Genomic DNA, 14,668 nt, shown 5'->3' with positions numbered 1-14,668 from the left:
CGGGAACTCCCGCCCCCCAATAGGCTGCCCCCTTCTGCAGGACTGGAAGATCCCGCCACCGGAAAGGGCTGGAAAATCCTGCCCTTACGGAGGGATTTCCCGGAATTAGGGGCCCCAGGCAACTGAGGACACAATTGCCAATGGTGGAGGGATTAACATCGGAGATGTTCAAGAGGCCAGGAATGGAGGAGCAGAAACCTCAAGAGGGTTCAGGGGCCGGAGGAGATTCAGGAAGGAGTGAGCTCAGGAGGGGATTTGGATAGAAGGATGAGAATCTTAAAAGACAGATGAAGGGGTTATCATAGAATTTACAGTACAGAAGGAGGCCATTCGGCCCATCGAGTCTGCACCGGCTCTTGGAATGAGCACCCTACCCAAGGCCAACACCTCCACCCTATCCCCATAACTCAGTAACCCCACCTAACACTCAGGGCAATTTTGGACACTATGGGCAATTTATCATGGCCAATCCACCTAACCTGCACATCTTTGGACTGTGGGAGGAAACCGGAGCACCCGGAGGAAACCCACGCGGACACAGGGAGAACGTGCAGACTCCGCACAGACAGTGACCCAAGCCGGAATCAAACCTGGGACCCTGGAGCTGTGACGCAATTGTGCTATCCACAATGCTACTGTGCTGCTGTCCCTTCACTGAAATGGTTTAAACAGGAGTTGTCACATAAAAAGTGAGAGGACATTTTCCTAACACTGGAACGGATGTGTTCCCACTTCAATTATAATCAGTCAAAAAACATTATTCATTCATTACAAATAAACAACACACCATTACTTGCCCTGGAACTCAAAAAACTAAAATAATCTATCAGTCAGCATGATCAACAGGGCCTGCGATGAGATTGTATAATACAGATGAGTGGGGAAGAGGTAATTCTTGAAGAGAAGAGGCAGAACAGGTCTGTGAGATCTGTGAGATCTGTGAGATGAGCAAATATAAAAAGCCGGCAAGAATGGGTCACTAGCTTGATGGGATTATGTGGTATTAAATCTAAACCCTGTCTGCCCTCCATAAATGTAAAAGATCCCATGGCATCCTGGTCAATATTTATCGCTCTTTCCCGGGAGGGGGGTGGGTGGTGCAGAATCTGACAGAACAAACCATACACGCTGCAGAACTTGGCCAATTCTCATTGCTTTGATGTCAACAGCATGACAACCAGATTGGTTCTGCAATGAGTGGATAAACTGCTTGGCCAGATTACTACAATGTGCTGAAGATAAAAATATACCACCATCACCCAGATGGTTATGGTTCATTCTGGCAGGGTGTGGGGGGGGGGGGGGGGGGGGGGTGAGGGGGTGGGGTGGTGGGGGGGGGGGGGGGGGGTACGTGATACCAGACGATGGTCAGTGGCTGCCAGGGGAGAGTGTTAATCAGATAGCTCCTCCAAAATAGCTAGCAAAAATAGGAATTTAAAGTCAGGATTATGTCAGTGAATAGGAGAAATACAGTAGAGATTCTCAATCCCCAGAGGATGGATTTGAAGTGTGTTAACATTTAGGCATTTTAAACATTATTTCTATTTTAACATTGCGCTTGGCGAGCCACGTGTTGGCCATACCCATTCAGATCAGACAGTGAGTTCTTTGAGATCCGTTGCCCAGAGCGAATCATTTACAATTCAGCTGTAACACTGCAGACTGGGCTGCGTCTCTCCTACATTCCAAAAGTGAAAAAGAATCAAACTTTGGAAACACTTCTCGAAAAAAAGCCTCAGGCTTATCTCAATTTAAACACTGTGGAAAACGTTAAGCAAATACCAAAGAAATTATTCCACATGGGAACAAATTTACCCTTTTCCAGTAATAAGTCTTGTTCAGTTTTGAAAAAAATACTTTAAAAGATTTTCCATTTTTACAATACATTTGACATCAAAACCAATGGGCGTGATTCTCCGCACCCGCGAAAAATCGCGAAGTTGGCGTGAAAAACGGGCGCGTTTGACGACGGTCGGGAAGGGTCCATTTCCCGACGTATTCACGTCTGGGAAATGGGCTAGGAACGCGGCCGCGTCAATCACGTGCGCGCTGATGACGGAACGTGGCGACGATACGATCACGCCCACGTGACGCCGCCCGACGCCGTAAAAAGGCGAGGGCGAGCACAGAATCTGTAGGCCAGGATGTCGGAGCCCAGGAGAGCTGCACCTCGTTTTGTTGAAGTAGACGTGGATACGCTGCTCGATGCTGTCGAGCAGAGGAGAGGCATCATCTGCCCGCGGAGAGGGCATCGCCAACCTGCCAGCGCGGTACGCTAGGCCTGGCGTGAGGTGGGTGCTGCCGTCAGTGCTGTGGGGCAGACCCCTCGCTCAGCAGAGCAGTGCCGAAAAAAGCTTCACAACCGCACCAGGGCTGCCAGGGTAAGTGCCAAGAAGGTGCCCCCTGGTCACAACCATCCCTCCCCCTGAACTTAATCACCCACCTCCCCCCCGGCACGGGGGGTGGAGGGGGATTGGGGCAGAGTTAGTTGAGGGTGGTTCACAAAGTTGTCACAGACCCAGCGCTCTGGCGCCCGTGGAGAGATGCAATCGTCTTATGACAACTTGACCCCCAAACTGTGCCAGTATCTGAACGGACTGCTGATACCTGCCTTATTGTAATGATCTACCTGTGTACCCTCCCCCAACAGGCCAAGTCCGCTCACAACACCCGTGAGCGGCACCAGACTGGAGGGGGTTCGCCCAACCTGCACCCCCTCACCACCTTTGAGCAGAGGGCACTGGACCTTGTTGGGGGGTCTGGCACCCGGGATGTCGCGCTATGCGAGGTTGGCGGAGCTGCAACAAGTGAGACAACCCTCCTTGACAAACACCCACCCCTCCCCCATCCTCTGTCCTTTCACACACCCTGCCCACTTGGACACCTCCCCCATCCTCTGTCCTTTCACACACCCTGCCCACTTGGACACCTCCCCCATCCTCTGTCCCTTCACACACCCTGCCCACTTGGACACCTCCCCCATCCTCTGTCCCTTCACACACCCTGCCCACTGGGATACCTCCCCCATCCTCTGTCCCATCACACACCCTGCCCACTGGGATACCTCCCCCATCCTCTGTCCCTTCACACACCCTGCCCACTGGGATACCTCCCCCATCCTCTGTCCCTTCACACTCTGCCCACTGGGATACCTCCCCCTTCCTCTGTCCCTTCACACTCTGCCCACTGGGACCGTCCAGCGCCCGGCCGAGCAAATCTAAATAACCCGTCTCATTCTCTTCCCTAGGACGTGATGCTGAACGACCAGGGCCGTCTGGCTGCAGACGGACACAGGCATCTGCCGCCACCTCACCCGGGGCCGCACGACAGAGGGTGCCCGATCAGCGGGGAGCCCCATCCTCCCCAACCCAATCTGCGGAGCAGGACGCCCAGAGGGTGGCGATACCACAAGCCACGGAAATGGCCAGCGATAACCCTCCGGACTCTGAGCGGGTCCACACCATAGAGGAGGCGCTAAATTGCGACAACATCGGGCTTGCGGACCCGGCTATCTCCCACACCATCCACCATCCCAGAGACACTCACCCCTGCGGCCCTATTTAGTGATGAGGCTCCTGGGTCACAGTCTGGGCCGCACATCACAGCTGAGCAGGTACAGCAGGTGGAGGTCGGAGCAACCGAGGGCCCGGACTGGCGGAGGCCAGGCCAGGCCCAGCATGCAGCTGGCTCCCAGACGTTTTCAGAGTTCCTGGAGTTTCTCAACCCACCCGCACAGCTGATGCATCAAGAAACCCAGGGGAACAATGACGGGATGAGGGCTTCCTTCCAGACTCTGCAGACGCTGTTAGAGGAGTCGAACCGCGTCAACGAGCAGGGAGTGGTGCCGCTCATGGCAGAGACCCAGGCCGACACCGCACGGGTGGCATCCGCGATGGAGGCAATGGGTCAGGTTATGCAAGGCGTTGGGGTTAATGTGCACGCGTCATCCTCGGCCCTGGACAGGGTTGCCCTCTCACAGGCAGCAATGTGCCAGAGGCAAAACGACATTGCCGGCGCCCTGCAGGCCTTGGCCCAGTCTCACCAGGTCATGGCCCAGTCGCAGCACGCCATGGCACAGTCACAGCAGTCGATGGCCCAGTCGCAGCAGTCAGTCGCCGAGAGCATCAACCGCCTGACACATGTGCTGGATGGCGTCGTGCACACACAGGTTGAGGTCGCACAGTCCCTGGCGGGAATGTCTAACTCCCTGGACTCCGTGTCTGCAAACCTTCGGATCCTGGTCGATACCGTTGCAGGCCTCCAGGACTGGCATCGCCAGGTGTCGGCGGCACGACAGGGCACCTCCCCGCTCACACCTCTGTCCCAAAGTGAGGCCCGGGGGCCACCGGGATCCCCGAGGGAGGAGGAGGTTTCGGGGCCCGTCCCATTAACTCCACCACGGGACGTCCCGGAATTCTCGGCCTCCCCCCGTCCCATCCCTGGTGCATCGGGTGGGCAACAGGCAGAGCAGGGTGGCACAATGTCACCCAAGACGCCCGCAGAGCAGCCTGGCCCATCAAGGCCGGGTCGCCCCAGGAAACGCTTGGCCAAGGAGAAATGAGTCGATGGGGGCGATTCGCAGCAGTCCTCCTCCACTCCTGCTGTATCATCTGGGGAATCACTTAGATGTAGTGGTAGGGCCCGTAAGGCAACAAAGATAGACACTGAGTAAGTTGGCACGGGTGAAGGGCACAGTTTAGTTGTAGGGGCTAGGACACCTGTAAATAATTGTTAACATTAACGCACTGTTCCACCTTACTTGTAATACCGTGTGATTGTTCCACAGCCACAGGAATCGTGATGGTGACCGAGTGTCGCTGGGGTTGACGGGTGGTGAAACTTCGGTGCAGGGTGTGCAGTCCCTGCCCCTCCCCCCACCCCCTCCCACAGCTAGCCCACGCGGGCACGTGATGGAGTGTCCGTGACGAACTCAGCGGCCACCAAGGTGGATGGTTCAGCTATTGCCATGGGTCAGACTCTCTCTAACGATTCTGAGCTCACAGCTCTTCGCAGAGCGGGCTGTCATCATTCCACATGGCACTGATCACACCCGCTGACACAGCCATCAATGTTGTACCATACCGTCTGGACCCAGTGGTAAGGGTGATGTCTAAGTGGAGCAGTGTACACTGAGAGGAGGTGGGGGGGAGGGGGGGGGGGGTTGTGGTGGTGGCAGTTGTGTGTTGACCCTCTGCACGACTAGCGATGCAGGTGGTGGTTTGGTGTTCAGCGGGGATGTCACATGCGACGCGTGAACCGTGCTGCCACCAAGGCGTCGCGTGCCCGCCGTCCTCGCCGGGTCCGTCGTGCCGCCTCCTGGACATCACCAGCACCTGGGTCGTGTCTGCGTCCTGCGCCTGCCACTGCGCCAGCCTCCTCCTCCTCCTCCTCCCCCCTCTCCTCCTCCTCCCTCCTCCTCCTCCTCCTCCTCCTCCTCCCGCTCCTCCTCCTCCTCCTCCTCCTCCTCTGTGCTGGCACCACTGCCACTGGCTTCTCCCTCCGCCTCCTGCAGCAGGTCATCTCCCCTCTGCATCGCGATGTTGTGCAGCGCACAGCAGACCACAACAATGCGAGCGACCCTGTCGGCCTGGTACTGCAGGGCCCCTCCGGAGCGGTCCTGGCACCTGAATCTCATCTTCAGGAGGCCAAGGCAGCGCTCCACCATACCCCTGGTTGCTGCATGGGCCTCGTGTATCGTGTTTCCGCATTGGTCAGAGGCCTCCGTATAGGCGTCATCAGCCAAGACCTCAGCGGATAACCCATATCGCCTAGCAACCAGCCCCTCAGCCGGGGGGGACGTCCCTCAAACATCGCAGGGATGAACGACTGCGCCAGTATGTAGGAGTCATGCACACTCCCTGGGAACCTTGCACAGGCATTCATGATCCTCATGTGGGGGTCGCATACCACCTGGATATTCATGGAGTATGTCCCCCTTCTGTTTGTGAACACATCCCTGTTCGCTGCAGGCGGGCGCATGGGGACGTGAACACAATCAATTGCCCCTTGCACCCTCGGTATCCCGGCCACACTGGCAAATCCACGAGCTTGTGAGTCTTGACTTGCTTGGTCCTCGGGAAAGGTGATGTAGCGGTCCGCGATGGCATAGAGGGCATCGGTCACATCCCGGAGGCACCTGTGCACCGATGACTGGGAGATCCCGGAGAGGTCCCCGCTCGGAGACTGGAAGGAGCCGGTAGCATAGAAGTTAAGAGCGACCGTCACCTTGATGGCAACCGGGATCGCGTGTCCTCCCCCCGTTCCACGTGGGGCGAGGTGCGCCACGAGGTGACAGATATGTATCATGGTCCGCCTACGCAGCCGGAGTCTCCTCCTGCAGGTGATGTCTGTCGTTGTTAGGAAAGAGACCCGGACACGGTACACCCTCGGCCTTGGTCGTCGCCTCTGGCGCCATGGCTGCACCCTCACTCTCTCCTCTTCCTCCTCCTCCTCCTCCCCCCCATGCTGCTCGACGACTGGCAACTCCTCGGCCCTTCCCTCTGCTGCTGCAGCTGGCCCTGCATTCACTGCAGGTTGTGGGTGTGGATGCTGCAGGTGGCAGTGTTCGTCAGTGCCATGAGCAACACCATCCGGACCGACCTGCAGTGCCGGAAAAAACTGCACAACCTCCTCAGGGCGGCCAGGGTGAGCACGCAGCACTGTGCCCCTGGCACCAACCCCATACTACATACGCTTAACACCACCCCACCCTCCCAGAGGGTGGCCTAACTCCCACTATGCACCACATGCTGGCACCCATACTGGCCGCATGGCCAGGTGCTCTGGCTGCTGAGACCAGCAGCTACCCAGCCCCTGGGCTGCATGCATTAGATATTCTAACTCTGTGGATTTTCTGTTTCTCCCCCACTTCCCAGGAGAAGGCCATGCAACTGCCAGTAGCGGGGGAAGACTGGAGGGGGACAACCGAATTTGCGGCCCCTCACTGCAGCAGAACAGATGGTAGGTGGGCCCAAGGAAAGGGAACTTGCCGGGGCAGAGGTTGGCATCGGACAAGGAAGTGAGACCCTGCTGAGTTGCGGTTTTCCATGGCACATGTGTCACCCTCCTATCACCATCCCCACACCACCATCATGGAAGAGAGGTGGCATGGTAGCATAGTGGTTAGCACAAATGCTTCACAGCTCCAGGGTCCCATGTTCGATTCCCGGCTTGGGTCACTGTCTGCACGTTCTCCCCGTGTGTGCGTGGGTTTCCTCCGGGTGCTCCGGTTTCCTCCCAAAGTCCAAAGATGTGCAGGTTAGGTGGATTGGCCATGATAAATTGCCCTTAGTGTCCAAAATTGCCCTTAGTGTTGGGTGGGGTTACTGGGTTATGGGGATAGGGTGGAGATGTGGGCCTGGGTAGGGTGCTCTTTCCCAAGGGCTGGTGCAGACTCGATGGGCCGAATGGCTTCCTTCTGTACTGTAAATTCTACGATGCTATGACCAAGCCCCCTCTTCACCACCACACCCAGAGCACACCCACACCATCCCCACACCCCCTCTCGACCAGCACCCCACATCACCCCTCCACCACCCCGGGCCATGATGCAATCATGTGTCTTGTCTGGTGTCCTGCGTGTGCAGATGATGATGATCAGGGCCTTTCTGGTGTTGAACAACCGCAGCCAGAACCAGAACCCCGTGTGTCGACCAGAGACGATGATGACACTGACACCGACAGGAGCCCTCGACCCGTGTCCCAGGACACCCCAGAGCTCGAGTCCGAGGATGACATTGACTTCCCATTACAGCTGTCTGCAACACCCTCCAACATCTCAGAGACACTCACCCCGGATGGGGAATTTAGTGAAGAGGCTTCTGGGACACTCCCTGGTGCACACCACACAAATGCTCCGAAACAGCAGGTGGAGGTAGGAACTCCCGAGGGGGCGGACGTTCGGAGGGTAGGCCAATCCTGGGACTAGCTGCTGTCCAGCTGGGTCTCGGGCTTCTGGAATGGACAGTCCCATCAATCGTGGAGATACAGTCGCAGAACCAGGGACTGCGTGAGGGATTGTCGGCGAGCACCCAGCACCTGCAGGTGCAGTTGGAGGAGTCAAACTGTGTGCAGGTGTAGGAGGTAGTGCCAACAATGCGTGCCACCTAGGTCAATAGCACACAGGTGGTGTCCACAGTGGAGGCCTTGTGTGCGAAGGTTATGGCCATGGATCAACATGTCTAAGGCCTGGGGCACTATGTGCATGTGGTGGCTGAGGCCCAGGACAGGGCTGCCCTCTCACAGGCAGCCATGTGCCAGAGCCACCTGGACATTGCAGCAGCGCTCCTGAGTGTGGCCCAGTCACAGCGGGCTGTGGCTGAGAGCATTGGTGGCATTTCCCAGATGCTGGCCGACATACCACAGACACAGAGGAAGGTGGCCCAGTCCCAGCGGGAGATGGCACAGTCAATGTGGCACAGAAGCTGGTGGCACACTCGCAGCATGATGTGGTGCAGTCCCGTATGGATGTAGTCGACTCCCAGTGCTCCATGGCCGCCGCATGCAGACCCTGGGTTTAGATGAGAGTGGGCCTCCGTCCCAGCAGTGCCAGGTGGCAGTGGAGCCTCAAGATTTGCTCCACTCGCTCTTGTCCCTGGTGGGCAGCGAGCAGAACAAGGCAGCACCATGCCACCTGGGACACCTGAGCAGCAATTGGGCCAGTCAACTCAGAAGAGGGCTGCCAAAGATCACAGGGCGGGAATCACAGCAGGCTGCCTCCACTCTTCATTTACCATCTGCAGATCGATCTAGATGTAGCGTGGGGCCCGGAAGGCCAGAAAGCTAGACTCCAGCTAAGTTGGCACAGGTGCAGTGCACAGTATAGCATTAGGGGCTAGGGCAGAAGCCTGTATATATTTGTGCACTTTAAATATCTGTGCACAATGATACAACCTGCCTTGGTGCTCTGTCAGAAGGGTGTGAGGGGTGGGCTGGTCTTAGCAAGCTGCAGAGTGGGGTGGGGGGGGGGGGGGGGTAATGGACAGACGCTGTGGGCGGGATTGGCCCGGGGATCACGGTTCAGCCAATGCTCATCACTCTGTTGTCCCAAGCCCCTCCCCGCCATCAACCCCACATCCATAACCCCAGGGATTCGATGGGACCGTGTGATGGAATGGCCAGCTCGCATGCAGGGATCACCCAAGTTAATGGTGGAAGGTGCTACCGTCACCTTGATGGCCACTGGGAGCGGGCGTCCTTCCCCATTCCCCTATGGTGCCAGGTGCGCCATGATCCAACAGATATGTTGCACTGTCGCCCTGCTCAGCCGGAGCCTTCAGTTAAATCCAACAGCCTAATAGAGTCAATTGAGCAAATTCATTCATGTCCACCTCCATGATACAGGCAACACGTCGGTCTCTTGATCTCAAATGGCCTCTTCTGTAGAATATTTAAGATAAGGGCTCACGCAGCATATACATCAGGTCAACTTCAGTTCTTGGCAGCCACTGCTGAATTCAAAGGTCCTCTTCTCCAATACCCTCAAATCGTTTGATACAGCTGGCAATCAATTCTGATTAAACATGGTTATACTTGTATTCTATTAGAAGACAGTATTATAAAGGGAATAATGTTCATGAACACATTGCCTGAAATTTATCAGCTGTGCAATCTCACATTCTGACCAACTGGAAGCAACACAAGGTGTTAATGAAAGGCGCATTGATGCCAGACACTATCCATGGGCGAAATTCTCCGATCCCCAGCAGGGTCGGAGAATCGCCTGGGGGCGCCTAAAATCCCGCCCCTGCCGTGGCAGAGATTCTCCACCACCCGGGAAGTGGCGGCGGCGGAATCTCGCCACTCCGATCGGAGAGGCCCCTGTGGTGATTCTCCGGCCCGGATGGGCTGAAGTCCCGCCGCTGGGAGGCCTCTCCCGCCGCCGAGGTTTAAACCACCTCTGGAAAGGCGGGCTCAGTGGCGCAAGCAAGCCCCCGGGGTCCTGGGGAGGCGGGGGGCGATCGAACACCGGGGGGTGCCCCCATGGTGGCCTGGCCCGCGATCGGGGCCCCCCGCTCAGACTCTGGGCCAGTGCCCTGGCTGCACTATGTTCTTCCGCGTCCGCCACGGCCTCCGCCATGGCGGAGGCGGAAGAGAACCACACATTGCGCATGCGCCGGCAGTGACGTCAGCGGCCAGCTGCCGCTGACGTTACTGCCGGCGCATGCGCGGACCGGCGAAAGCCTTTCGGCCAGCCCCGCTGCCAGGGGCGCCGGTTGTTTGCTCCGGTCTTCTGGTGGCAACCGCTCCGGCGCGTGGCTGGCCCCCAAAGGTGGGGATAATTCCCTACCTTTGGGGAGGCGCGACCCCTGAGTGGTTGGCACCACTCCCCTACTCCGGGACCCTCCGTCACGCCGGGTAGGGGAGAATGCCGCCCAATGACTTAGATAAGTGGACTGAAGGTAAGGGAGCTAAATTTGCAGATGACACAATGATAGTGAAGAAGCAGAAGGAGTTTGCAGACGGATATAGATGGGGGAAAGTCTGGCAGATGGAGTATAATGTTGAACAGTGCGAAGTTGTTCACTTTGACAGGAAAAATCAAAAAGCAGGGCATTACTTAAATGGAGAACAGGGGGCAGCATGGTGGCACAGTGGTTAGCACTGCTGCCTCACAGTGCTGAGGTCCCAGGTTCAATCCTAGTCCTGGGTCACTGTCCGTGTGGAATTTGCACATTCTCCCCGTGTCTTCGAGGGTCTCACCCCCACAACCCAAAGATGTGCAGGATAGATGAACTGGCCAGGCTAAAATTACCCCTTAATTGGAAAATAAAAGAATTGGGTACTTTACGTTTATTTAAAAATAAATGGAGAATGGTTAAAGAATGCCAAGGTGTAGCGGGATTTAGGTCTTCTCGTGAATGAGTCACAAAACGTTAGCATTCAGGTGCAGCAAGTAATCAAGGAGGCTAATGGAATACTATCCTTTATTACAAGAGGAATTGAACATAAAAGTATGCTTCACTTATACAGGACATTGGTGAGACCACATTTCGAATACTGTGTGCAGTTTTGGTCACTTTATTTAAAGAATGATGTAAATGCGTTGGAGGAGGTTCAGAAGAGGTTTTCTAGATTGCTACCAGGATGAGTGGATTGTCACATGAGGAAAGGTTGGATAGGATGGGCTGGTTTCCATTGAAGTTTAGAAGAGTGAGGGGTGACTTGATTGAAGTTTATAAGGTTCTGAATGGTCCTGACAAGGTCGATGTGGAAATAATGTTTCCTCTTGTGGGTGTGTCCAGAACTAGGGGGCACTGTTTAAAAATCAGGGGTCACCCTTATAGGACAGAGCTGAGGAGAATTTATTTTTTTTCTGAAGTCAGGTGCTAGATAAAACATGAAACTTGAAAAACAAACAGATCAGCCATGATCTTATTGAATGGCCGGGCAGGATCAAGGGGCCAGATGGCCTGTTTCTGCTCATGTGTCGTATATATGTTCCTATGTTCGTTAACTGTTCCTGGGAAAGGAGAAATGATAAAGGAGGAAACCAATGTGGACGACTAGAGCAATGAGGCAGCAATAAAGGCAACAAAATTACTGTCCTCAAAGATATATCTGTGATCAAAATGGGGACGATTAATAGTTAGAGGGGCTGGTCAGTGGGTTGATCAGAGCAAAGCACAGTCACTGAGGGCTATGAAACAATAGAGCTGGCAATTAGCACATTTCCTAAATGGATTCTTTGTGTCTCCATTCACAATGGAAATCATAGGCTGCCCAACCCTGAGAAGCGTCACTAGGCTGAAGGCACTAACAATATGTAAAATATCCAGTCCATATTGGAAAGGAAGAATGAGATCAGTCACACCCTGGTATCGAAAGCAGGCTAACAGGCAGAACTGGATCAACTGTACCAGAAACGCAGTTGTGCATGCAGGCTGTGAGGAGCTACTGAACGCAATGAGAAAGGATATTCTCTGGTGTGCAGATTCCTGGGTTGAGAGGATTGTTCCACTGAGAGAGATGGACTATAACAAGCTTCTTCTCTCTGGAGTTTCAAATGGGAAGTGATCTCAATGCAATTTATAAGACTCTGAGAGGGTCGTTGCTGAGGTTACATCCCCAAGATGCAGAACGAGGGACTTTAATCTCAGGGCAAGGGACAGCCATTTCAGATTAAGATGAGGTGACATTTCTTCACTCAAAAGGTTGTGAATCTTTGGAATTCGCTGCCCACAGAGCTGTTGATGCTGAGGTTGTTGCTCGTTCTGGGTGAGTGTGCTTAACAGTCAATTGGCTCTGTTTTATTCCTAAGCTCTAGAGTTGCCAGGTATCTTTATGATACCGCCACGAGGTTCAAGTTCAAGTTCAGATCAATGACTCAATACACCAGTTAGTGTAAGTTAGTTCAAACAAGACACGTTTATTATTACAGTTATTTACTACTCATGCATATAATACTGAGACTAAACTATTCCTACCACTACGAGACCAATACTTATCTGGAATAAGGGAACTGCCGGATCAGGGAACAATGGCTTCTTGCTCTGTCCTGGATCCGCAGGCTTCCAGTTAGTGTGGACTAAAGGGGTCAGGAGTGTCTATTCTCATAGCGGGCATTGTATGACACTTACTTGTTGGTGTAGCAATTGGCCAGGCCTCTCCTTCTCACGTCCAAGTTCCTGGAGAGCTGCTGCAAAGGTGTTCTGCTGGGAGAGCCGGCTAAGAGATCGAATTTGTCTTGGGACCTTACTTTTATAGGTCCCAGGGGCTTCGCGCCCTTTTGGGCGGACCCCTAACTCACTGGCAATCGATTGGGTCTGATCCCAATCGATTGATACGAATCCCCCAATACTGAGGCTGTTCCTCGATCGCGGGCCGGTTCTTTCTAACTTGTTTGTGTCCTTTTGTTTCAGACTCCGTTGGCGCCGAGAATTCTGACCAGCTATAGAATGTTCCTATTGCAGCTAATTGTTGTGTCCATTGTGCCCGGGAATCACCGGGAATCGCTCAATTAGTATGCAAACTTGCTAGTTTCTATGCTGTCTGGTTTCTTCACAGACAGAATCCACAGAGGGGTTCTGCAACCTGCTTGCCTTTCTGACATTGTCCAATTTTCCCTGCATGCGTTTCAATTCTCCATTTTATGTCGGGAAGTGGCCAGCTTCGGTGGCTACACACCCTCCTTGTGATCCTAACGCGAAAGCGTGAAGGATCACCCAAGTACGGTGTCTTCGTTCCCTGACCTCAGCGAGTTCCATGGCCTCTGCACTTTCCTCAACTATGCAGAAACTTTTACCTACAATCTCTATTTGGCCTATGTCATAGGGGGACATGCATTATCAAAATCACACCGGGAACCTCTAACTCACCTTAAATAAACTACACTCACTTATATTTCATCATTCTGTCTTCCTATCAGTACAGAATTATAACAACATTCATGATACCCTTCTCTGACTCGGCAGAGATACATAAGCATTCAAAACACATTCCTTTATTTACATGGCAACACCGACAAAAAAAAAAATCCTTTATTACATTTCAAGGGGTTCGGGGGACTGATGGAAACCGAAGATAGGGGATTGCATCCTATATACCGTCGAGGTACGAGAGCGGTAGGCTCTCCTTTGCCATTTCCTCATCCTAAAAGTCTGTACTATGATTCAGACAATTGTCAGTGCCAAAAGCGATTCTACTACATATGACAAGGAGTACCAATTCATAAATGTGGTACACCAGGTCGGGTTATTGCTGCTTGTTACTGGGCTTTGAGTGGTCTGTGGAAGTGAAACATTAATGGCCGGTGGAGTGGGGGTAAGGGGGTTTGCGTCCGCGCGCAACCACATGGATTCCATAATCCTGAATACAAAAATGAAAAACATCTGCTTCATCTTCTCTTCTCCTGCTTTGATCCTGTTCTTGGTCTCTCCTCGGAATGTCCAAGCTATGGGAGCAAGCATAGTGTCTGTTAGTGATCTGTTTAACATCTTGAATTTTAGTGTGTCTGTCCTCTTATGCCAAGTGCCCCTTTAAGATTGGTCACTCCATGTGACTCCCTCATTTTTAAAAAAAAATTTTTTTCAAAATGAATTTAGGACCAGACATACACTCAAATACTGTGCCACTGCGAGCTGTCTTACAGGCTTTGCAATTTACCATCCCAATGCTCCTGGATGTAAATAGCATGTGGAATGGCAACCAAAGAGCTACCTAAAATAAAACAAACAAAACCAAACTTTTAGAAACAAGACTTTCGAAATGAGGTGCGTATGGGCCGCGACGGGTAAGATTTGGGTGGAATCTCCGGGTAGGGCGTGCTGTGCTGTACCCGAGCTTAGCTGACCAAAGGGTGGGTCCTCAGACAGGGCGGGTCCTCAATGCCATTTCTCCACTGCCTGAGCGACCTGAAACGAGCGGGCAAGAATGTAGTCATCATGGGGTTGCCTCTTCTGTCCTCCAAACAGAAGAGCAGTTATGAAACTGGAGCTAGCAAGCTCTCAGAGGTTTCGGCCGATATGCCTGTCGGCTGGACTTCAGACATTTCAGATGATAAGGTGTCTGCAAATTCTCAAAGGTATCGGCGGACAAATTGAGTGTGTGTTCGCAGAGCTACTGTTGCTAAAAAAACAAACAAACAAACATGCAACAAACATACTGTAGGTTCCATCAGAAAAGGATACCGTAAATCACATTTGGCTTGGGGTGTAACTAGCATATGGAG

Source organism: Scyliorhinus canicula, chromosome 2, assembly GCF_902713615.1.
Source record: "Scyliorhinus canicula chromosome 2, sScyCan1.1, whole genome shotgun sequence".
In the NCBI taxonomy this organism is placed as follows: domain Eukaryota; kingdom Metazoa; phylum Chordata; class Chondrichthyes; order Carcharhiniformes; family Scyliorhinidae; genus Scyliorhinus; species Scyliorhinus canicula.
The sequence above is the reverse complement of the archived record's forward strand: the minus strand, read 5'-3'. Positions refer to the sequence as shown.